Genomic DNA, 26,798 nt, shown 5'->3' with positions numbered 1-26,798 from the left:
ACCCCTGACTTGGGGCAGGTACCTATCTTCCGAAGTGTGGTACATTCAAGTGGTGTGGCATCAGGGATGCCGTGTGTTCTGGGGAAAACACCCTCGGATTGGGCGAAGGACCAGAACGATTGCTCTGACATTGCATTAGTGCGAAGTTGGGTACAAAAAGGGGTCTGGCAGCGTGCAGAGGAAAAGGCCCAGCTGTCCGTGGAAGGAGTGAAACTACTGCGACAGTGGGATAAGTTGTGCGTGGAACAGGGCCTCTTGTACCGTAAGGTGTACCTGCCATCTAAGCTGCAGCACCGGTACCAGCTAGTAATTCCTATGGTGATGGGTCCGGTAGTCGCTCGCGAGGCGCATGAGAATTTGGCCCATTTTGGGAGTGAAAAGACACTCCAGTGGCTGCAGCGAGTCCTCTATTGTCCTGAATTGGGGGAAATGGTGACAGAGGCGTGTCGGCAGTGTCGGGTCTGTGGTCTCAGTAAGAGCCCTGAGCAGCGGGCGCCCACGCAATCTATTAAGACTTCCGCTCCTTTAGAGCTGCTCATGATTGACTATGTCCTGATAGGATACTCAACGTCTGGGTATTCCTATTGCTTGGTAATGACAGACCACTTCACCATGTATGCTGTAGCAGTGCCGACAAGAGATCAGACGGCGGAGTCGGCGGCTGAAGCCGTGTGTCAATATTTCATTCAGGTGTTTGGGTGTACGCAAAAAATACACTCAAATCAAGGGGCATGTTTTCAGGGGGCATTGATGAAGGAGCTGTACCAGCTGTATGGTGTCGCACAGTCGAGAACGACACCTTACCACCCCCAAGGTAACGGAGCTTGTGAGCGCTTTAATCGGACACTGTTGCAGATGTTGAGGACGTTGGAGGGTAAACAACAGGTACACTGGCCTGAGTATCTTCCCGAATTGATGTGGGCCTACAATAATAGAGTGCACAGCACTACTGGCTACTCACCACACATGTTGATGTTCGGGAGGCCAGGGTTCGGGAACACCGGCGCCGATTGAGGGTGGTGTATCAGGTGGTGGGTGATCGACTCAGTCAGGTGACCCATAAGGACACGCGCCCTGTGCAAACCGAGCCTTTCTCCCCAGGGGATAGAGTGTTGGTGAGAATCAAACGACGGTTCGGAAAGCTGAGTGAACGGTGGGAGGCGACTCCGTGCCTGGTAAAAAAACGACTGAGCCCTGAGACTCCAGTCTACGAGGTTGAACCAGTGGGGACAGGGGGACCATCCCGTAATCTTCATCGTAACATGCTACAACGGTGCTGTTTTAAAGATGCTGTCCCCGTTTCCCCGGAACCACCGGCTAAGTCCCGAGGGGTGGGCATCCCTAATACTCTCGAATTTGATGGTGAGTCTGTCTCCGCCCCTGCTTACTCGCCCCCTGCAACCGATCTGTCCCCGTGTGGAGAGAGTATTGCGAATGTGGTATGTCCTACAGAGAACGGGGAATAAGGTCAGTTACCTGATCCGTCTGGTGTGGCACAGGGCGCCACACCTCAGGAGGGAGCAGCCTCATTTGCTCCCGTTGAAGAGACATCTGCTCCCTCGGGAGCCGAGCCTGTTGGGGTGGGTCTCAGGAGAACTACTCGAGCTACGGCGGGTATACCACCACAACGCTATGCACAAGACGACTTTGAGTGGGGAGGTGTGTCGAGGACGCCAACCTCTAGTGGGGTGGCATGTGAGAGTGTGAAATGTGATAACAGCTGGAGTGCTCTAGGACCCTGTGACTTTTGCATGGCTTGGCTCAGAGGAGGGGCAGGGCTAGAAACTGTGTGTATTTTGAGAGCGTCTGATGTGTGAGTCTAGACAGGAAGTCTGAGAGAAGGAGCTGCAAGAAGACACTGTCTTTACTCTCTTCTGTGTGGAGTTTGTTGACCCCTATCCCTGTTTAAGGACAAGTGCTGAGCTGGGGAAGCTGTGTGGCTCTGTGGAGTTTTGTGAAAGTCCATGCTGAGTGTATTATAGACTTTGTGCTTGGGGAGTCACTGTCAGGTGATGAAGAGGCTGAGCAATCCATCTCTGTGACTGAACACGTGTATGGTGTACTGGATAACAGTGAGAGACTTCGGGAGGAAAGACGATTTCTGGTGCTATTTCCACTGAGAGGATATTGACAAGACTTTGTGAAGAGATCTTCCCAGACCTTAATCTGAGGCTACAGGACTTAAGTCCCCGGCGTGTGGGCTCGGCATCGGCCGACAAGACAATGAATTTTTGCTGTTTTGTGAACTTTGTTTTTGTTTTGGCGCCAAAGTTTTCCTGGACTAGCTGCAGCCACCGCGATTCACAGGCCTGTGATAGACTGCATCCGAGGTTAACGGTACCATAACTTTAAGATATCCGGATATCCTAATAATAAGAGCAATTGATATAGTTTCATGCATTATTATTGTTTATAGTGGTATGATTGTATGCAGTGTGCCATCTCAGGGGGTCCCCATGCACCGCCCTCACTAATCTGACACTGTGTTTAGGTAAAATTGTTCCAGATCTTTAGAATAATTTACATGAGCTGGAAACCTTGAGATTGGCACATTGATTTCAGCTCTTGCTGATTGTGTGTATCTAGTAGAGGTAGTGTCCAAGGCAGAACCTGAGACTGATTCATCCAATACTGAATTTTAGTCTAATCTCTGTTTTAGTAAAGAAAGTGTTGTTTATTTCTGTCTCTGTCTCAGTTTGTGACTCACTGGATCTCTCTCGGACCACCGGTCATTACAGAACTACAAATAATTAAATTGCTCTAAAAAGGCGTGTATAACATATCAAGAAAAACTAGGATTGTACCAACCTAACTTTAAGCTTTTAAGTGCAAACACAGCATATAAAGCTGAACTCCACATGTGTGGCTATGGGTAAATGAATAGTAACCGTTCTTCATTGCCTTGTTGTCACATACTATCTGTAATATTTTTTCACTGTTTTATAGCTTTCTCTATCATGTGACATCCTCTCATGATCCAGATTCATCACAAAATGTCTGCTGCATTCTCTGGTTTTATACAGGCTATGTTAGGCCTTATTGGCTGTACTATTCCAGGTAATGTGAAAGCTACAAGGTATTATTGGGAAGCTCATCTGGATTTTGTAGAGGTCATGTGAGCCTTTTCTGGCTGACGAAATCATTTGCAATGTGTAAAATGGAGGTGGCCATTTTAGGCGTTATGTGTAAGTCAAATTACAAATTGTTCTAATTGGATGGATTCAGCGAACTCCTGAAAATTTGACATGAATTTGATTTGCTCATCTCTAGTAATCATCAGGCCGGCTTTAAATACTTGGTGATCAACGTGCAAAAGCTTGTTTGTTTGCCATTTGTATTGTGCAATATGGATAGCCCCTGCATTCTTCCTCACCTTGAACTTACCTACCTCTTCTGTTTTGTTTGGTCGGTATTTGTGTTGCTTCCTATATTCTGATCTTGACCTAGTCCCTGAGCTTGCTCCTGTATGGTATCCTGAATACCTTTACCTGATTTGTCATTCTTCTGGTTCTGACCTCTTGTTTTTCTATGACTAGATCTTTGGATACCACAAACATCAATGCAAGACTAATCAAAGGGTTGGTACTTGTCCATCTTATTTTATTGAAATTTTGCCATTTGGAATATTTCTCAATTCTTATCTTAACTTCAGAGTTTAGTGGATTACCTATTATTTATTTTCTTCTTTCTGTTTTGAGGAAGGAACTTTATCCCAAAAGTTCCATCCCTTGAGAAATCTGGAGTAATTATTAGATTTAATTGCGTATGATAGTTCAAATGACCTATGTGTTAATATTCTGTCAATGATATCAAGGGTTGGTTCATGGAGACAGGGCTACTTTCAGAGCAGTACAGCAGGTATGGTATCTGGTAATTTCATAAAATTAAAGGCCATCAGCAAGGCATATTTATAAAACATTGGAGTCTGTAGAGTGTCTGTGAGTTGTAACTAGTTTCCTCTTTTTTGCCCTATCTATCTCCCTTTTAGTTGTTTCTCAGATCTGCAGGTGCAGTAGGAGGGGGCGGAGAAAAGACAAGGGTAGACTAAAAAGTCAGAAAAAGTAGGGCAGAGAAACAGCAAGCATGGGGGGGGGGCAAAGTAAATAAAACAGTGCAATTTTTTGAAATTCAAATTTGCTAGGTTTGTCCAGACTTTTTTTTTAAATTTGATAAAAATTATTTACATTAAATCTAATACTGCAAAGTTTCCATTTGCCAAGAAAAGACATGCATAAAAGTTTGAGGACTCCTAAGATTGTATGAAACTCCTTTCAAAGTAAAGTGGAGAAAAAAGGGCAGGTGGACTGAGAGGAAAAATAATATCGTAGGAAAGATTCAGGAAGGAGGAATAGGAAACCTGGTGGCTCAAAACAGGAGGTTAGGAAAGTGAAGACTGAAACCATAAGCATTATATCAAAGCAGAGTTATTTTATATACATTGTTAAATGGCTGAGATGAATTAGTGGGTGGGCATTATTTTTGAACTAGTCTTATGGTAATGCTAGCCTCAAAAATTCACCCAACTGTTAAATTGTGTCAGCTCTTTAACAGTATCTTTAACCCCTTTACTCCCGAAGGTGGTTTGCATGTTAATGACCAGGCCAATTTTTACAATTCTTACCACTGTCAATTTATGAAATAATATTTCTGGAACGCTTCAACGGATCCCACTGATTCTGAGATATTTTTTTCATGACATCTTGTACTTCATGATAGTTGTAAAATTTCTTCAATATGACTTGCTATACTTTGTGAAAAAATCAGAAATTTGGCGAACATGTTGAAAATTTAGCAATTTTCAAACTTTGAATTTTCATGCCCTTAAATCAGAAAGATATGTCACAAAAAAATAGTTAATAAATAACATTTCCCACATGTCTACTTTACATCAGTACAATTTTGGGACTAACATTTTTTTTTTTTAGGAAGTTATAAGGGTTAAAAGATGACCAGCAATTTCTCATTTTTCCTACAAAATTTACAAAACCATTATTTTTGGAACTACATCTCATTTTAAGTGACTTTGAGGGTCTTTTATAACAGAAAATACCCAGAAGTGACACCATTCTAAAAACTGCACCCTCAAGGTGCTCTAAACCACATTCAAGAAGTTTATTAACCCTTCAGGTGCTTCCCAGAAATTTTTTGAATGTGGAAGAAAACAATGATTTTTTTTCCAAAAAATGTTATTTTAGACCCAATTCTTTTTATTTTTGCAAGGGTGATAAAAAAAAATGGACCTCAAAATTTGTTGTGCAATTTCTTCTGAGCTTGCTGATACCCCATATGTGGGAGAAAACCACTATTTGGGCACATGTTTGGGCTTGGAAGGAAAGGAGCGCCAGTCGACTTTTTGAATGTAAAATTTGCTTGAATAATTAGCGGACGCCCTGATGTGACTAAACAGTAGTAACCCCCGACAAGTGACACTATTTTGGAAACTAGACTCCTCAGGGAACTAATCTAGATGTGTGGTGAGCACTTTGAACCCCAAGGTGCTTCAGAGAAGTTTATAACATTGAGCCTTAAAAATATAATTTTCACTATTTTCCTACAAAAATGTTTTTCAGCCCCAAATTTAGCATTTTCATAATATACACATCAGTTGCTGCAGAGTCACATAATACACACCTCAGCTGCTGAAGAACCTTGTAATATACACCTCAGCTGCTGCCGAGTCACATAATACCCACCTCAGCTGCTGTAGAATCACAAAATACCCAACTCAGCTGCTGCAGAGTCATATAATACACACCTCAGCTGCTGCAGAACCTTGTAATATACACCTCAGCTGCTGCTGAGACTCATAATACCCACCTCAGCTGCTGCAGAGTCACATAATACCCACCTCAGCTGCTGCAGAGTCAAATAATACACACCTCAGCTGCTGCAGAGTCACATAATACCCACCTTAGCTGCTGCAGAGTCACATAATACACACCTCAGTTGCTACAGAGTCACATAATACCCACCTCAGCTGCTGCAGAGTCACATAATACACACCTCAGCTGCTGCATAATCTTGTAATATACACCTCAGTTGCTGCAGAGTCACATAATACCCACCTCAGCTGCTGCAGAGTCACAAAATACCCACCTCAGCTGCTGTAGAGTCACATAATACCCACCTCAGCTGCTGCAGAGACACATAATACACACCTCAGCTGCAGCAGAGTCACATATTACCCACCTCAGCTGCTGCAGAGTCACATAATACCAACATCAGCTGCTGCAGAACCTTGTAATATACACCTCAGCTGCTGCAGAGTCACATAATACACACCTCAGCTTCTGCAGAACCTTGTAATATACACCTCAGCTGCTGCCGAGACACATAGTACCCACCTCAGCTGCTGCAGAGTCACATAATACACACCTCCGCTGCTGCAGAATCTTGTAATATACACCTCAGCTGCTGCAGAGTCACATAATACATACCTCAGCTGCTGCAGAACCTTGTAATATACACCTCAGCTGCTGCAGAGTCACATAATACCCACCTCAGCTGCTTCAGAACCTTGTAAAATACAATTCAGCTGCTGCAGAGTCACATAATACACACCTCCGCTGCAGCAAAGTCACAAAATACCCACCTCAGCTGCTGCAGAGTCACATAATACCCACCTCAGCTGCTGCAGAGTCACATAATACACAGCTCAGCTGCTGCAGAGTCACATATTACCCACCTCAGCTGCTGCAGAGTCACATAATACCCACATCAGCTGCTGCAGAACCTTGTAATATACACCTCAGATGCTGCAGAGTCACAAAATACCCACCTCAGCAGCTGCATAGTCTCATAATACCCACCTCAGCTGCTGCAGAACCTTGTAAAATACACCTCAGCTGCTGCAGAGTCAAATAATACACACCTCAGCTGCTGAAGAGTCACATAATACATACCCCAGCTGCTGCAGAATCTTGAAATATACACCTCAGCTGCTGCATAGTCACAAAATACCCACCTCAGCTGCCGCAGAGTCACATAATACCCACCTCAGCTGCTGCAGAACTTTGTAAAATACAACTCAGCTGCTGCAGAGTCACATAATACACAACTCAGCTGCTGCAGAGTCACATAATACACACCTCAGTTGCTGCAGAGTCACATAATACACACCTCAGCTGCTGCAGAACCTTGTAACATACACCTCAGCTGCTGCAGAGTCACATAATACACACCTCAGCTGCTGAAGAGTCACATAATACATACCCCAGCTGCTGCAGAATCTTGTAATATACACCTCAGCTGCTGCATAGTCACATAATACCCACATCAGCAGCTGCATAGTCTCATAATACACACCTCAGCGGCTGCAGAACCTTGTAACATACAGCTCAGCTGCTGCAGAGTCATATAATACCCACCTCAGCTGCTGCACATCCTTGTAATATACACCTCAGCTGCTGCCGACTCACATAATACCCACCTCAGCTGCTGCAGAGTTACATAATACCCACCTCAGCTGCTGCAGAGTCACATAATAAACACCTCAGCTGCTGCAGAGTCACATAATACGCTCCTCAGCTGCAGCAGAGTCACATAACACACACCTCAGATACTGCCGAACCTTGTAATATACACCTCAGCTGCTGCAGTCACATAAAACACACCTCAGCTGCTGCAGAACCTTGTAATATACCCCTCAGCTGCTGCAGAGTCACATAATACACACCTCAGCGGCTGCAGAGTCACATAATACACACCTCAGCTGCTGCAGAGTAACATAATACCCACCTCAGCTGCTGCCGAGTCACATAATACCCACCTCAGCTGCTGCAGAGTCACATAACACATACCTCAACTGCTGCAGAGTCACATAGTACCCACCTCAGCTGCTGCAAAGTCACATAATACCCACCTCAGCTGCTGAAGAATCAAATAATACACACCTCAGCTGCTGAAGAGTCACATAATACCCACCTCAGCTGCTGCAGAGTCACATAACTGAAGCTTGTAGAGGACAATTTGCATATTCCAGGTGCCTTCTGGGAAAAGCGAAGAGTCTCCTTCAGCTAGAAGATCGTTGGGTACAGCCGGGACCAGCTGCTTGGAAAGCATCGCCAAACCAGGGATTGAAGCTTGAAGAGGACAATTTGCATATTCCAGGTGCCTTCTGGGAAAAGCGAAGAGTCTCCTTCAGCTAGAAGATCGTTGGGTACAGCCGGGACCAGCTGCTTGGAATGCATCGCCAAACCAGGGATTGAAGCTTGAAGAGGACAATTTGCATATTCCAGGTGCCTTCTGGGAAAAGCGAAGAGTCTCCTTCAGCTAGAAGATCGTTGGGTACAGCCGGGACCAGCTGCTTGGAAAGCATCGCCAAACCAGGGATTGAAGCTTGAAGAGGACAATTTGCATATTCCAGGTGCCTTCTGGGAAAAGCGAAGAGTCTCCTTCAGCTAGAAGATCGTTGGGTACAGCCGGGACCAGCTGCTTGGAAAGCATCGCCAAACCAGGGATTGAAGCTTGAAGAGGACAATTTGCATATTCCAGGTTTTGTTTAATTTGTTTATCCTAGGGTATCACAAGAAAGAAGACAGACATCAAGTCAGCAGGGACAAGGAGCAGCATGGCAGATGTGACAACCTACATGGTGAGCTGCAATATGTGCTACATGTTCACAGATCGACCAGAAGCTGAAACCAGCTTCACCTGCCAGAAGTGTAGACTACTGGCTCTTTTAGAAGAAAAGGTGCGGGGACTGGAAGAAAGAATTGCGACATTAAAACTCATCAAGGAAAATGAAGACTTCCTGGACAGAACAGAAGCGTCACTACTGGTCACGGAAAGTGAAGGAAGCGTCAGAGAACCTCGAGAGGCACACAAGTGGAGGCAAGTGACCAAAAGAAGCAAGAAGACCATGGAGACACCACCAACCAGACAACTAAGAAACAGATTCCAAGGACTTGTGGAGGACGAAGATGGCACACCTAAGGATGAGGCACTACCAGCAAGCAAAAAAGAGAAGAGCACCCAGAAACACCCAGAAGCGACAAGAAAAAGGACAGCCAAGAAGGGAAGAAGAGTGGTGGTGGTGGGAGACTCACTACTGAGAGGAACAGAAGCAGCTATCTGCAGACCGGACATAATCGCAAGAGAAGTATGCTGCCTCCCAGGGGCGAAGATCAAGGATGTTACCGATAGGATACCGAAGCTCATCGGTTCCAAGGATGTCCACCCATTTCTTCTGATACATGTTGGCACCAATGACACGGCAAAGAAGGACCTACCGACAATCTGCAAGGACTTTGAAGCATTGGGGAAGAAAGTAAAAGAACTGGATGCGCAGGTAGTTTTTTCTTCTATCCTTCCAGTAGACGGGCATGGCGTCAGGAGATGGAACAGGATCCTTGATGTGAACAACTGGCTGAGACGATGGTGCAGACAACAAGGATTTGGATTCCTGGACCACGGTGTGAATTACCTCTATGACGGACTCCTTGCCAGAGACGGACTACACCTCAACAAACCCGGGAAACACACATTCGCCAGGAGACTCGCAACACTCATCAGGAGGGCGTTAAACTAGAAGAAGAGGGGATGGGAAGAAAAACGCCGGACACGAACATGCAATCAGAGAACATACTAATGAAAGATATGAAGTGCGACAAAGAAGGTCCAAGACAAGATACTTGGAAGGAAGGTAAGAAAATGTCTAATACAATCCACAGGGAGAAGGTTGGAACAAAACAAAATCGTGTAAACTGCGTGCTAGCAAATGCCAGAAGCCTGACAAACAAGATGGATGAACTGGAAGCAGAAATATCTACAGGTAACTATGACATAGTTGGAATAACCGAGACATGGTTAGATGAAAGCTATGACTGGGCAGTTAACTTACAGGGTTACAGTCTGTTTAGAAGGGATCGAAGAAATTGGAAAGGGGGTGGAGTCTGTCTATATGTAAAGACGTGTCTAAAGCCTACAATACGGGAGGATGTATGGGAGGGAAATGAGGAGGTCGAGTCATTATGGGTGGAGATACATGGGGCAAAAAACAATAATAAAATTATCATAGGAGTCTGTTATAAACCACCAAATATAGCAGAAGCCACGGAAAGTCTATTAGTGAGACAAATAGACGAAGTAGCAAAAAATAACGAGGTGATTATTATGGGGGACTTCAACTACCCCGATATAGACTGGGAAACCAAAAGCTGTAGATCTCAGAAAGGAAACAGGTTTCTGTCAATTATCAAAGACAATTATTTGTCACAACTTGTGCAGGAACCAACTATAGGGACGGCCCTTTTAGACTTAATATTAACTAACAGGCCAGACAGAATAACTGAGGTGCAGGTCGGGGGGCACCTGGGAAATAGTGACCACAACATTATACAATTCCACATGTGCTTCAGTAGGGTGCCCAGCAAGGAACTCACAAAAACACTGAACTTCAGGAGGGCAAAGTTTGATCAGCTAAGAGATGCCCTTCACCTTATAGACTGGGATAGTATCTTCAGTAATAGAAGCACGGATAGAAAATGGGAAATTTTCAAAACAGTCCTACATAGTCACTGTAGAAGGTACATACCTTATGGGAATAAAAGGGCTAGGAATAAGAGGAAGCCAATGTGGCTAAATAAGGAAGTCAAGAGGGCAATGAAAAACAAAAAAAGGGCTTTCGGTAAACTTAAACAAGAAGGCAGCGAGGAAGCGCTAATATCTTATAGGGAAAAAAACAAAATCTGTAAGAAACAAATAAGAATAGCAAAAGAGGAGACAGAGAGACTAATTGCCAAGGAAAGTAAAACGAATCCCAAACTGTTCTTTAACTATATAAACAGTAAAAGGATTAAAACTGATGGCGTTGGCCCATTGAAAAATAACCTGGGTAAAATCATAGAGGCCGATGAGGGTAAAGCAAACCTACTCAATAGCTTCTTCTCCACTGTTTTCACAAAAGAAAACAATTTATCGGAGGAAATGCGGAGTGATAAAGTAAACCCTCCGCTAAATATCACCCACCTAACCCAGAAGGAAGTTCAGAAACGCCTAAATAATATCAAAATAGACAAGTCACCAGGCCCAGATGGCATACACCCCCGGGTACTAAAAGAATTAAGTAATGTGATAGACAAACCGCTGTATCTTATATTCAAGCACTCTTTATGGAAAGGGACTGTCCCACTAGACGGGCGCCAAGCAAATGTGGTACCAATATTCAAAAAGGGGTCTAAAAGTGACCCTGGGAACTATAGACCAGTAAGCTTAACGTCTGTTGTGGGTAAATTGTTTGAAGGATTTCTTAGAGATGCTATTGTAGAATATCTTAATGATAATAACTGTCTAACTCCATATCAACATGGATTCATGAGGGATCGCTCCTGCCAAACAAACCTGATGGCCTTCTACGAGGAGGTGAGCTCACAGCTGGACTGGGGAGAGTCAGTGGATGTTGTATACCTTGACTTCTCCAAAGCGTTTGATACCGTGCTACACAAAAGGTTGGTATATAAAATGAGAATGCTTGGTCTGGGGGATAATGTGTGCAAGTGGGTAAATAGCTGGCTGAGTGATAGAAAGCAGAGGGTGTTTATCAATGGAGTAAGCTCAGGGTGTGTCAGGGTTACTAGCGGGGTGCCTCAAGGGTCTGTCTTGGGCCCTATATTATTTAATATATTTATTAATGATCTAGTGGAAGGGTTGCATAGTAAAATAGCAATATTTGCAGATGATACTAAACTTTGTAAAGTAGTTAATACAGATGAGGATAGGGCACAGCTACAGGAGGATTTAGATAAATTGGGGAGTTGGGCCAAAAATGGCAAATGGGGTTCAATGCCGACAAATGTAAGGTCATGCACATTGGAAAGAAAAACAGCAGTCACCCATACATATTAAATGGGAAACCGTTGGGGAAATCTGACATGGAGAAGGACCTGGGCGTCTTGGTTAATAGCAAATTAAATTGGAGTGCCCAGTGTCAGGCAGCAGCTGCGAAGGCAAATAGAGTCATGGCATGCATCAGAAGAGGAATAGGGGCATATGATGAGAACATTGTTCTTCCTCTGTATAAAGCGCTGGTAAGGCCGCACTTAGAATATTGTGCACAGTTCTGGGCTCCGGTGCTCAGGAAAGACATATTGGAGCTAGAGAGGGTACAAAGGAGGGCGACTAAGGTAATAAAGGGAATGGAGGAACTAGAATACCCAGAGAGGTTGTCAAAATTAAGCCTATTTACGTTGGAAAAGAGAAGGCTTAGGGGAGACCTCATAAACATGTATAAATACATCAGGGGGCAGTATAGAGATCTCTCCCATGACCTGTTTATACCAAGGATGGTGACAAAGACGAGGGGGCACACTATGCGTCTGGAGGAAAGGAGGTTCCTGCACCAGCATAGAAGGGGATTCTTTACGGTCAGAGCCGTGAGACTCTGGAACTCTCTGGGAGAGGAAGTGGTGATGTCCAACTCACTTAAAGAGTTCAAGAGAGGCCTGGACCCCTTTCTTGAGAACAATAAAATTGCATCTTATGCTTACTTAATTAATCCAGGGATTTAATCTGACTGCCAGATTGGTGTCGGGAAGTGAATTTTTCCTCAATGATGTAAATTGGCCTATACCGCATGTTTTTTTGTTGCCTTCCCCTGGATCAATGCTGCGGAATAGCTGCAGTGCACAAGAAATAGGCTGAACTGGATGGACGCTTGTCTTTTTTCGGCCTTATAAACTATGTAACTATGTAACTATGTAACATAATACACATCTCAGCTGCTGCAGATCCTTGTAATATACACCTCAGCTGCGGCAGAGTCACATAATACTCAACTTAGCTGCTACCGAATCACATAATACCCACCTCAGCTGCTGCAGAGTCACATAATACCAATCTCAGCTGCTGCAGAGTCACATAATACACACCTGAGCTGCTGCAGAGTCACATATTACCCACCTCAGCTGCTGCAGAGTCACATAATACCCACCTCAGCTGCTGCAGAGTCATATAATACACACCTCAGCTGCTGCAGAACCTTGTAATATACACCTCAACTGCTGCAGAGTCACATAATACCCACCTCAGCTGCTGAAGAGTCACATAATACCCACCTCAGCTGCTGCAGAGTCATATAATACCCACCTCAGCTGCTGCAGAGTCACATAATACACACCTCAGCTGCTGCAGAGTCACATAATACCAACCTCAGCTGCTGCAGAGTCACATAATACCCACCTCAGTTGCTGCAGAACCTTGTAATATACACCTCAGTTGCAGCAGAGTCACATAATACACACCTCAGCTGCTGCAGAACCTTGTAATATACACCTCAGCTGCTGCCGAGTCACATAACATCCACCTCAGCTGCTGCAGAGTCACATAATACACACCTCAGCTGCTGCAGAACCTTGCAATATACACCTCAGCTGCTGAAGAGTCACATGATACACACCTCAGCTGCTGCAGAGTCACATAATACAAACCTCAGCTGCAGCAGAGACACATAATACCCACGTCAGCTGCTGAAGAGTCACATAATACACACCTCAGCTGCTGCAGAATCTTGTAATATACACCTCAGCTGCTGCAGTCACATAATACCCACCTCAGCTTCTGCAGAACCTTGTAATATAAACCTCAGCTGCTGCAGAGTCACATATTACCCACCTCAGCTGCTGCAGAACCTTGTAATATACACCTCAGCTGCTGCCGAGTCACATAATACCCACCTCAGCTGCTGCAGAGTCACATTATACCCAACTCAGCTGCTGCAGAGTCACATAATACCCACCTCAGCTGCTGCAGAGTCACATAATACACACCTCATCTGCTGCAAAGTCACATAATACACACCTCAGCTGCTGCAGAGTCACATAATACCCACCTCAGCTGCTGCAGAGTCACATAACACACACCTCAGCTGCTGCAGAACCTTGTATTATACACCTGAGCTGCTGCAGAGTCACATAATACACACCTCAGCTGCTGCAGAACCTTGTAATACACCCCTCAGCTGCTGCAGAGTCACAAAATACCCACCTCAGCTGCTGCAGAGTCACATAATACACACCTCAGCTGCTGCAGAGTCACATAATACACACCTCAGCTGCTGCAGAGTAACATAATTCCCACCTCAGCTGCTGCCGAGTCACATAATACCCACCTCAGCTGCTGCAGAGTCACATAACACACACCTCAACTGCTGCAGAGTCACATAATACACACCTCACCTGCTGCAGAGTCACATAATACACACCTCAGCTGCTGCAGAGTCACATAATACACACCTCAGCTGCTGCAGAACCATGTAATATACACCTCAGCTGCTGCAGAGTCACATAATATACACCTCAGCTGCTGCAGAGTCACATAATACCCACCTCAGCTGCAGCAGAGTCACATAATACACACCTCAGCTGCTGCAGAACCTTGTAATATACCCCTCAGCTGCTGCAGAGTCACATAATACCCACCTCAGCTGCTCCAGAGTCACATAATACACACCTCAGCTGCTGCAGAGTAACATAATACACACCTCAGCCGCTGCTGAGTCACATAATACCCACCTCAGCTGCTGCAGAGTCACATAATACACACCTCAGCTGCTGCAGAGTCACATAATACACACCTCACCTGCTGCAGTGTCACATAATACACAGCTCAGCTGCTGCAGAGTCACACAATACACTCCTCAGCTGCTGCAGAGTCACACAATACACACCTCAGCTGCTGCAGAACCTTGTAATATACACATCAGCTGCTGCAGAGTTACATAATACACACCTCATCTGCTGCAGAGTCACATAGTACCCACCTCAGCTGCAGCAGAGTCACATAATACCCACCTCAGCTGCTGCAGTCACATAATACACACCTCAGCTGCTGCAGAACCTTGTAATATACCCCTCAGCTGCTGCAGAGTCACATAATACCCACCTCAGCTGCTCCAGAGTCACATAATACACACCTCAGCTGCTGCAGAGTAACATAATACACACCTCAGCCGCTGCTGAGTCACATAATACCCACCTCAGCTGCTGCAGAGTCAAATAATACACACCTCAGCTGCTGCAGAGTTACATAATACACACCTCATCTGCTGCAGAGTCACATAGTACCCACCTCAGCTGCAGCAGAGTCACATAATACCCACCTCAGCTGCTGCAGTCACATAATACACACCTCAGCTGCTGCAGAATCTTGTAATATACACCTCAGCTGCTGCAAAGTCACATAATTCACTTCAGTTGCTGCAGAGTCAAATAATACACACCTCAGCTGCTGCAGAGTCATATAATACACACCTCAGCTGCTGTTGAACCTTGTAATATACACCTCAGCTGCTGCAGAGTCACATAATACCCACCTCAGCTGCTGCAGCGTCACATAATACACACCTCAGCTGCTGTAGAACCTTGTAATATACACCTCAGCTGTTGCAGAGTCACATAATACCCACCTCAGCTGCTGCAGAGTCACATAATACACACCTCAGCTGCTGTAGAACCTTGTAATATACACCTCAGCTGCTGTAGAACAGTATGATACACATCTCAGCTGCTGCAGAGTCACATAATACACACCTCAGCTGCTGCAGAGTCACATAATACCCACCTCAGCTGCTGCAGAGCCACATCATGCACACCTCAGCAGCTGCAGAACATCATATTGTATACCTCAGCTGCTGAAAAACATCATAATACACACCTCAGATGCTGAAGAATCTTCTAATATGCCTCAGAAGCTGAATAACATCATAATGAACACTTCAGATTCTGCACAACCTTGTAATACACCTCTGCTATTAGTTTAAATCCAACATGAAGCAGCTTATACATAATTCAGAAAAACGTTAATTATATTAAGAGTAAATACAGGTGTATTTTAAGCAATAATGTGGCTCACCAATAGAAACACAGAGGAAAGAAAACCTAGGAATGCGACACCCAGTGAAGCTTCTCACTCAGCTGTGAGACGCACAAGTAGTTGATAGAAAGAACACCATATAGTGCAGGGAGTTCATCTGAGGTCAGAGGCTCTGGATCAGATGGCATGTGCATAAATCACAATCCTAATGATGTCAACGAATGAGATGAGCGAAAAGCTGTGAATTTGAGCAATTAATTGAGAGCGGCACTATCTTTAAAGGGGTTTTTCCACAAACAAGCTACATTTTAATTAATAGATATTTGAATAAAAATAAGTTCCTCAATTGAATGTGTTAAATAAAATGTTCCTGTGCTGAGATAATCTTATAAATGTTCCTCTGCTGTGTACTGTGTAATGACTGTCTGACCGTGAAGGAACATTGTCTGATCATATCACATCTCCTGATCAGGGGGAGAACTAAAGAGTATACTGATATTCCAGCACTGGGATCACGGCTGATTCTTTATGTGAAGCAAAACATTGCTTTGTCGATTTTAAACAATGTTTTACCTCACAGAAAGAATCAGCTGTGATCTGATTATCTCAGCTCAGGAACATTTTTTTTTAATACATTCAATTGTGGAAGTTATTATTATTCAAAGATCTATTGAATAAAATATTGTCTAAAATAAACCTTGTTTGTGGGAAAACCCCTTTAACCCCTTCCCAACATTTTTCGTACATGTACTGCTCTGCGGGAACTGCGTTCCCACAAAGAGCAGTACATGTACGGCGCAGTGATCGGACGGGCTCACGCTGAGATCCGCCGTGATCACATGCTGGTGCCAGCTCTATGTGAGAGCTGACACCCCGCAGCACTGCCAACGATTGGTGCTTGCACCGATCATGGGCGTTTAACCCCTTTGATGCCACTGTCAATAGTAACAGCGACATCGCAGGACATTGCAGAGGGAGTGGGCTTCCTCTGTGATCCCATCAACACAATGGGATGTGATCACGTTGTGTTGATGGTCTCCATGGTGACCCCCGGTCCCAAGATGGCTGCGGAGTCCTTCAGGGTCCTGCAGGAAGGTGGCCTGTCAGTGCTCTGAGCAGGCGCTGAGATGCCTCCTTCCTGCTTGTCAGACGCTGCTCTGATGCTCTGCAGTGCAGAAAAAAATAAACAAAAAGAGTACAAATATTTGATATCGCCATGTCTATAACAACCTGGCCTATAAAATAGTTCCACTAGTTAACCCCTTCAGTGAGCACCATAAAAAAAATAAAAAAACAAGGGAAAAAACAATGCTTTATCATCATGCAGCCGAACAAAAAGTGGAATAAAACGTGATCAAAAAGACGCCTGTAAATAAATATGGTACCACTGAAAACGTCATCTGGTCCCGCAAAAAACAAGCCACCATACAGCTCCGTCAGCAGAAAAATAAAAAAGTTACAGCTCTAAGAAAAAAGCAATGCCAAAATAATTATTTTTTATATAAAATAGTTTTTATTGTGTAAAAGCGCCAAAACATAAAAAACTATATAAATGTGGTATCGCTGTAATCGCATCGACCCAAACAATAAATCTGCCTTATCAATTTTACCACACGTGGAACGGCATAAAAAAATCCCCAAAAAACAATTTCTGAATAGCTGCATTTTGTTCATTCTGCCTCCCAAAAAACGGAAAAGAAAGCGATCAAAAATGTCACATGCCCAAAAATGATACGAATAAATGCGTCAACTCGTCCCGCAAAAAACAAGCCCTTACATGAGTCTGTCAGCAGCAATATGGAAAAATTATAGCTCTCAAAATAAAGCGATCCAAACACATTTTTAGTGTGTGACTGCTGCCAAGCATAAAAACCCGATATAAATCTGGTATTACTGTAATCGCACTGACCCGAAGAATAAGTCCTCTAATCACTTATACCGCATGAAGAACGGCGTAAAAAATAAATAAAACCAATTCTTCACATGCTGTTGATTGGTTCTTTGTGCCTCCCAAAGTAAGACTATGTGCCCACGATGCAGAAATGCTCTGGATATTTTCCTGAGTATTTCTGCATCTCCCTTGCAGAAAAAACGCATGCGGATTTTACATGCGTTTTTCTACCAGGGACAAGCGTATGTCCAGCATTTTTCACATGCGATTTCGCATGCGGGTTGTCAAGCGCTTTTCCAAGCGGTTTCAGAATCACTTGGAAAAGTGCTTGACAACTTGGTCACACTACACTGTGTTCCAAATTATTATGCAAATAATATTTTCTCAGATTTTCCCAAATTACCTATATGAATTGCTGTCATTGTAATTTTCCAGTCAAATAACTATTAGAGTACAATTGAATGGTTTTTGTACAAACTGCCTATAATAACAGTATATTTAAAAAAAAAAAAAAAAACTCAAACTGCACTCAAAATGCATGTTACAAATTATTATGCACAGCAGAGTTTTCAACCTTTTCATTTTAATAAAGAACAAAAAAATGGTCATTTTTGAAATTATAAGCATTAGCAGGTTATTACAAACTGAAATCAAACAGTTTTCAACTCAAAACTTTATTCTAGGTGATGATACATTTGCACATAGGACCCCTTGTTCGAAAGGAGCTTCTGAACTCTCTCGTTCATTGAATTTGTCAGGTTTTTGGATGGTTTCTGCTTCAATTGTTTTGCATGGGGACTGAATACCCTCCAAGAGCTGTTGCTTAGAGGTGAACTGCCTCCCGCCATCATAGACACTCCTTTTGATGATGCTCCAGAGGTTCTCAATGGGGTTGAGGTCAGGGGAGCATGGGTGCCACACCATAAGTTTGTCCCCTTTTATGCCCATAGCAGCCAGAGATGCAGATGTGTTATGTTCCGCATGAGACGGGGCATTATCATGCATGAAAATGATCTTGCTGCGGAATACACGGTTCTTCTTCTTGAACCATGGAAGGAAGTGCTGTTTGAGAAACTCAACATACATTATGGAGTTCATTTTTACCCCTTCAGGGAACCTAAAAGGGCCGACAATCTCACTCCCCATGATTCCAGCCCAAAACATTACTCCACCTCCTCCTTGTTAGCGCCGTAGCCGTGTTTGCCTGGGATGTCCATTAGAGATGAGCGTTGTTCGACTCGAACTGTTCGCCAATCTCAAATTCGAGCTGTTTTGGGCGGTGTTCGAGCCGTTCGGCGAACACGAACGATTTGAGAAAAATTCGGCTGTTCGAGGTTATGTTCGATAACTGTTCGTGCACCAAAATCATAACTGGATTTTTTCTCAGTAATGATGAAAATTAATGTTAATACACAGTTTGAGTGTACAGCGGGGCGGGGGGAGGGGCAGGGGATGGATCTCTGCAGGAATAATGAAGATTAGTGTTGAGCCACCCCCGTAGTGTTCGGGTTTGGTTCGGTTCGTCGAACACCGGGATGTTCGAGGAACTGTTCGTCGAACTGTTCGTCGAACACCTTAGAACACCGTCGAACACCGTTAAAACCAATGGCAGGCAAACAAAAACACATAGAAACACATAGAAAACACCTGCAAAGGTGTCCAAAAGCTGACAAACTGCTCAGAAGACACTCTCTTTAAAAAAGCCGGCCGGCAAATTCAGCAGCGGCATACACCGGTACCCGACAATTTAGACAAGAAGGAATAGAGCATCACACATAGATTAGATAGATAGAAACATGTCAGTCACACATATAAGAAGCACAGTGACAGTGTTGGTTACTGCACTTGTCATTTAGTGTAAAGGATTTATTAAAAAAAATATTAGTGTTTTCATGCACCGTCTCTTTAAAAAAGCCGGCCGGCAATTCAGCATCTGTACCCGACAATTTAGAACAGAAAGAATAGAGCTTCACACATAGATTAGATAGATAGAAACATGTCAGTCACATATATAATAAGTACAGTGATAGTGTTGCTTACTGTACTTGTCATTTAGTGTAAAGGATTTATTTAAAAAAATAATAGTGTTTTCATGCACTGTCTCTTTAAAAAAGCCGGCCGGCAATTCAGCAGCGGTACCCGACAATTTAGAACAGAAAGATAGAGCATCACACATAGATTAGATAGATAGAAACATGTCAGTCACATATATATGAAGTACAGTGATAGTGTTGGTTACTGTACTTGTCATTTAGTATTAAAATAAAGGATTTATTATTAAAAAAATTGGCGTGGGGTTCCCCTTAATTTTAGGCTCTAGCGGAGGTTAAGCAGACGGCTGGGGCAGATGTTTGAAGCCTGGGAAGGGGGTAATACCCACGGAGCTTCCCAGGCTACTAATATCAGCCCCCAGCTGAATACATAGCCTTTACTAGCTATTAAAATGGGGGACCCCCCAAAAAAAATGACGTGGGGTCCCCCCTAATTTAATAGCTAGCAAAGGCTAGGCAGACAGCTGGGGGCTGATATTAATAGCCCAGGAAGGGAGCCATGAATATTGGCTCCCTCCCAGGCTAGAAACACCAGCCGTCAGCCGCCCCAGAAATGGCGCATTCATAGGATGCGCCAATTCTGGCACTTAGCCTCGCTCTTCCACGCTGCCCTGGTGCGGTGGCAGGGGGTAATAGGGTTGGGGTTGATGTCAGCTTATAATGCCAGCTGACATCAAGCCCAGGTTAGTAATGGAGAGGCGTCTATAAGACACCCCCATTACTAACCCCATAGTCAAAGTTAAAAAAAACACAAACACCCAGAATAAAGTCCTTTAATTGAAATAAAGACACAATTCTTTATTGTTCTAAATTAAACCATACTTACCATCACGCCCATTCCAGCTGAAGCCAACGATCTCCTGCAATAAAAGAAAAATAATAAAGCAACCTCATCCTTACCTTTCCATGGTTCCCACGACAGCTTCAGCTCTGCTACATCGAGATAACAGGCTGGACCGCAGCAGAACGCTGCCATCCAGCCTGTCATCCCGCAGACACTGAGAAGCGCAGGCTTGCTTGCGCTGCTCAGCGTCTCTCTGTGACGACATCCAGATGAGCCGAGTTCATGTCCAATGAACTCGGCTCACCTCATGCACGTCACTGACAGCGTGGGAAAATTCTCACGCTGAAGCGCTGATTGCAGGAGAATTTTCCCACGCTGTCAGTGACGTGCAGGAGGTGAGCTGAGTTCATTGGACATGAGCTCACCTCATGCACATCACTGACAGCGTGGGAGAATTCTCCTGCACTCAGCACTTCAGCGTGAGAATTTTCCCACGCTGTCAGTGACGTGCATGAGGTGAGCCGAGTTCATTGGACATGACCTCGGCTCATCTGGATGCCGTCACAGCGAGACAGTGAGGAGCGCAAGCATGCCTGCGCTTCTCAGTGTCTGCGGGATGACAGACTGGATGGCAGCGTTCTGCTGCGGTCCAGCCAGTCATCTCGATGTAGCAGAGCTGAAGCTGTCGTGGGAACCATGGAAAGGTAAGGATGAGGTTGGTTTATTATTTTTCTTTTATTTCAGGAGATCGTTGGCTTCAGCTGGAATGGGTGTGATGGTAAGTATGGTTTAATTTAGAACAATAAAGAATTGTGTCTTTATTTCAATTAAAGGACTTTATTCTGGGTGTTGTGTTTTTTTTACATACTTTACTAGAAATTCATGGCGGTCATGTCTAATACTGGCGTGACCCCATAAATTTTGGGCTTGGGGCCAGCTGATAATACCAAGCTGGCCCTAACCCCTTTATTACCCAGTGAGCCACCGCACCAGGGCCCTGGATGAGTTGGGTACAGCGCCAGAAGATGGCGCTTCTATGAACGCGCCATTTTCCGGGGTGGCTGCGGACTGCAATTTGTAGCGGGGGGGGCCCAGAAAGCTTGGGCCTCCCTGCGCTGCAGATTCCAGCCCCCAGCTGCCTAGTTGTACCTGGCTGGACACAAAAATAGGGCGAAGCCCCACGTACTTTTTTTTTAATTATTTCATGAAATTCATGAAATAATTAAGAAAAAAAGGCCTTCCCTATATTGTTGTGTCCGGCCAGGTACAAATAGGCAGCTGGTGGTTGGGGGCAGCCCGTTCCTGCCTGCTGTACCTGGCTGGACACAAATATAGTGCGAAGCCCCACTTCAATTTTTTTTAATTATTTCATGAAATTCATGAAATAATTAAGAAAAAAAGGGCTTCCCTATATTGTTGTGTCCGGCCAGGTACAAATAGGCAGCTGGTGGATGGGGGCAGCCCGTTCCTGCCTGCTGTACCTGGCTGGACACAAATATAGTGCGAAGCCCCACTTCAATTTTTTTTAATTATTTCATGAAATTCATGAAATAATTAAGAAAAAAAGGGCTTCCCTATATTGTTGTGTCCGGCCAGGTACAAATAGGCAGCTGGTGGATGGGGGCAGCCCGTTCCTGCCTGCTGTACCTGGCTGGACACAAATATAGTGCGAAGCCCCACTTCAATTTTTTTAAATTATTTCAGGAAATTCATGAAATAATTTAAAAAAAATTGACGTGGGGCTTCGCACTATATTTGTGTCCAGCCAGGTACAGCAGGCAGGAACGGGCTGCCCCCAACCACCAGCTGCCTATTTGTACCTGGCCGGACACAACAATATAGGGAAGCCCTTTTTTTCTTAATTATTTCATGAAATAATTTAAAGAAAATGACGTGGGGCTTCGCCCTGTTTTTGTGTCCAGCCAGGTACAACTAGGCAGCTGGGGGCTGGAATCCGCAGCGCAGGGAGGCCCAAGCTTTCTGGGCCACCCCCGCTGCAAATTGCAGTCCGCAGCCACCCCGGAAAATGGCGCGTTCATAGAAGCGCCATCTTCTGGCGCTGTACCCAACTCATCCAGGGCCCTGATGCGGTGGCTCACTGGGTAATAAAGGGGTTAGGGCCAGCTTGGCATTATCAGCTGGCCTTAAGCCCAAAATTCATGGGGTCACGCCAATATTAGACATGACCACCATGAATTTCTAGTAAAGTATTTAAAAAAAACACAACACCCAGAAAAAAGTCCTTTAATTGAAATAAACACACAATTCTTTATTGTTCTAAATTAAACCATACTTACCATCACGCCCATTCCAGCTGAAGCCAACGATCTCCTGAAATAAAAGAAAAATAATAAAGCAACATCATCCTTACCTTTCCATGGTTCCCATGACAGCTTCAGCTCTGCTACATCGAGATGACAGGCTGGACCGCAGCAGAACGCTGCCATCCAGCCTGTCATCCCGCAGACACTGAGAAGCGCAGGCTTGCTTGCGCTCCACAGTGTCTCTCTGTGAGGGCATCCAGATGAGCCGAGTTAATGTCCAATGAACTCGGCTCACCTCATGCACGTCACTGACAGCGTGGAAGAATTCTCACACTGAAGCGCTGAGTGCAGGAGAATTCTCCCACGCTGTCAGTGACGTGCAGGAGGTGAGCTGAGTTCATTGGACATGAGCTCACCTTATGCACGTCACTGACAGCGTGGGAAAATTCTCCTGCACTCAGCGCTTCAGCGTGGGAGAATTCTCACGCTGAAGCTCTGAGTGCAGGAGAATTCTCCCACGCTGTCAGTGACGTGCAGGAGGTGAGCTGAGTTCATTGGACATGAGCTCACCTTATGCACGTCACTGACAGCGTGGGAGAATACTCCTGCACTCACCGCTTCAGCGTGAGAATTTTCCCACGCTGTCAGTGACGTGCATGAGGTGAGCCGAGTTCATTGGACATGAACTCGGCTCATCTGGATGTCGTCACAGAGAGACGCTGAGCAGCGCAAGCAAGCCTGCGCTTCTCAGTGTCTGCGGGATGAGAGGCTGGATGGCAGCGTTCTGCTGCGGTCCAGCCTGTCATCTCGATGTAGCAGAGCTGAAGCTGTCGTGGGAACCATGGAAAGGTAAGGATGAGGTTGCTTTATTATTTTTCTTTTATTGCAGGAGATCGTTGGCTTCAGCTGGAATGGGCGTGACGGTAAGTATGGTTTAATTTAGAACAATAAAGGATTGTGTCTTTATTTCAATTAAAGGACTTTATTCTGGGTGTTTGTGTTTTTTTTAACTTTGACTATGGGGTTAGTAATGGGGGTGTCTTATAGACGCCTCTCCATTACTAACCTGGGCTTGATGTCAGCTGGCATTATAAGCTGACATCAACCCCAACCCTATTACCCCCTGCCACCGCACCAGGGCAGCGTGGAAGAGCGAGGCTAAGTGCCAGAATTGGCGCATCCTATGAATGCGCCATTTCTGGGGCGGCTGACGGCTGGTGTTTCTAGCCTGGGAGGGGGCCAATATTCATGGCTCCCTTCCTGGTCTATTAATATCAGCCCCCAGCTGTCTGCCTAGCCTTTGCTAGCTATTAAATTAGGGGGGACCCCACGTCATTTTTTTGGGGGGGTCCCCCATTTTAATAGCTAGTAAAGGCTATGTATTCAGCTGGGGGCTGATATTAGTAGCCTGGGAAGCTCCGTGGGTATTACCCCCTTCCCAGGCTTCAAACATCTGCCCCAGCCGTCTGCTTAACCTCCGCTAGAGCCTAAAATTAAGGGGAACCCCACGCCAATTTTTTTAATAATAAATCCTTTATTTTAATACTAAATGACAAGTACAGTAACCAACACTATCACTGTACTTCATATATATGTGACTGATATGTTTCTATCTATCTAATCTATGTGTGAAGCTCTATTCTGTCTGTTATAAATTGTCGGGTACAGATGCTGAATTGCCGGCCGGCTTTTTTAAAGAGACGGTGCATGAAAACACTATTATTTTTTTTGATAAATCCTTTACGCTAAATGACAAGTACAGTAAGCAACACTGTCACTGTACTTCGTATATATGTGGCTGACATGTTTCTATCTATCTAATCTATGTGTGAAGCTCTATTCTGTCTGTTATAAATTGTCGGGTACAGATGCTGAATTGCCGGCCGGCTTTTTTAAAGAGACGGTGCATGAAAACACTATTATTTTTTTTGATAAATCCTTTACGCTAAATGACAAGTACAGTAAGCAGCACTTTCACTGTACTTCGTATATATGTGGCTGACATGTTTATATCTATCTAATCTATGTGTGAAGCTCTATTCTTTCGGTTCTAAATTGTCGGGTACAGGTGTATGCCGCTGCTGAATTGCCGGCTTTTCATGTTTCACTGTTGGCACTGTTCCCATCGATTTGGGCAATCACTGTAATGCCACAACCACCATGGCTGTGGCATTACAGTGAGTGGCAGACAATCCCTGCATGATTGGTGCTCTAAATAGCGCCAGAAATGCAGGACACGCTTTTGGTGCACGAACAGTTATCGAACATAACCTCGAACAGCCGAATTTTTTGCAAATCGTTCGGGTTCGTCGAACAACTCGAACACCGCCCAAAACAGCTCGAATTTGAGATTGGCGAACAGTTCTAGTCGAACACCGCTCATCTCTAATGAAGATCTCCATTTTTTTTTCTCTTTCCCGCATTTACAGTGGGGAGGTGCAATCTGTCAGCCTATCAGCAGCGCACACACGGAGCGAAGTGCTTTTTTTCACACAAGCAAGGGCATGTGTCATTGGCAGTGAATGTCACATGTCCTTGCCCTATAAGACCCAGCCATTTTCCCCGTCGCCACCATTTTCTCACTGCTGCAGCTGCATGTTAGACGACACCGCTGTTGCTGTGTGCGCTATACCTTGTTAATTTCAAGCCAATTTTCGCACAAATCTACAGATAGCTTGGGAGTAGGGAATAGTTGTGATTGCAGTCCTTTTAAGGACTAGGTTACAGCATTTCCTACGACATTTATCAGGCTGGTCTGTGCTCTTAAATAGATAGGTTATGGGAGTAAAGACTAATTGTAATTGCAGTCCTTTTCAGGACTAAGTTACATCAGTTCCTATCAGTTTTTGCCAGGCAGGTCTATGCCAGTGCTGTGCAAGTTTTTTTCACAGCATTTGGCTGAATCTAGCAAAGCTAATCCTTTTTGGCCTATTGCAGAGTGAGTTAGTCAGTGGAGTAGCCTATCTGTGTTGCAAGATACACCACCTGTGTATAGAATACCAATTTTTTTTACTGCACCTAGTGAAGTAAAACCTTTTGGGCATAGCATCATTCTATTAGTCCATCTATACTGACCTCCATAAGGTTGCAAATTGAATATAATTTTTTTCTGCATCTAGCTCTGAAAAAATATTTGTCCTTCTAGCAGTGTGTGGGACTTGTTCTACTAGTCCATCTATACTGACCTCCATCAGGTTGCAAATTCAAAATAATTTTTTGTCTGCATCTAGCTCTGAAAAAATATTTGGGCTTCTAGCAGTGTGTGGGATTTGTTCTATTAGTCCATTTATACTGACCTCCATCAGGTTGCAAATTAAAAATATTTTTTTGTCTGCATCTAGCTCTGAAAAAATATTTGGCCTTCTAGCAGTGTGTGGGACTTGTTCTATTAGTCCATCTCTACTGACCTCCATCAGGTTGCAAATTAAAAATAATTTTTATCTGCATCTAGCTCTGAAAAAATATTTGGCCTTCTAGCAGTGTGTGGGACTTGTTCTATTAGTCCATCTATACTGACCTCCATCAGGTTGCAAATTAAAAATAATTTTTTGTCTGCATCTAGCTCTGAAAAAATATTTGGCCTTCTAGCAGTGTGTGGGACTTGTTCTATTAGTCGAACTATACTGACCTCCATCAGGTTGCAAATTGAATATAATTTTTTTCTGCATCTAGCTCTGAAAAAATATTTGTCCTTCTAGCAGTGTGTGGGACTTGTTACATAGTTACATAGTTACATAGTTTATAAGGCCGAAAAAAGACAAGCGTCCATCCAGTTCAGCCTATTTCTTGTGCACTGCAGCTATTCCGCAGCGTTGATCCAGGGGAAGGCAAAAAAAATAAAAACATGTGGTATAGGCCAATTTACATCATTGAGCAAAAATTCACTTCCCGACACCAATCTGGCTGTCAGATTAAATCCCTGGATTAATTAACTAAGCATAGGATGTAATTTTATTGTTCTCAAGAAATTCGTCCAGGCCTCTCTTGAACTCATTAAGTGA

Source organism: Phyllobates terribilis, unplaced genomic scaffold (assembly GCF_046119375.1).
Source record: "Phyllobates terribilis strain yellow unplaced genomic scaffold, ASM4611937v1 Scaffold_4__5_contigs__length_816908805, whole genome shotgun sequence".
Classification (NCBI taxonomy): Eukaryota; Metazoa; Chordata; class Amphibia; order Anura; family Dendrobatidae; genus Phyllobates; species Phyllobates terribilis.
Note: the sequence above shows the minus strand (reverse complement) of the source record.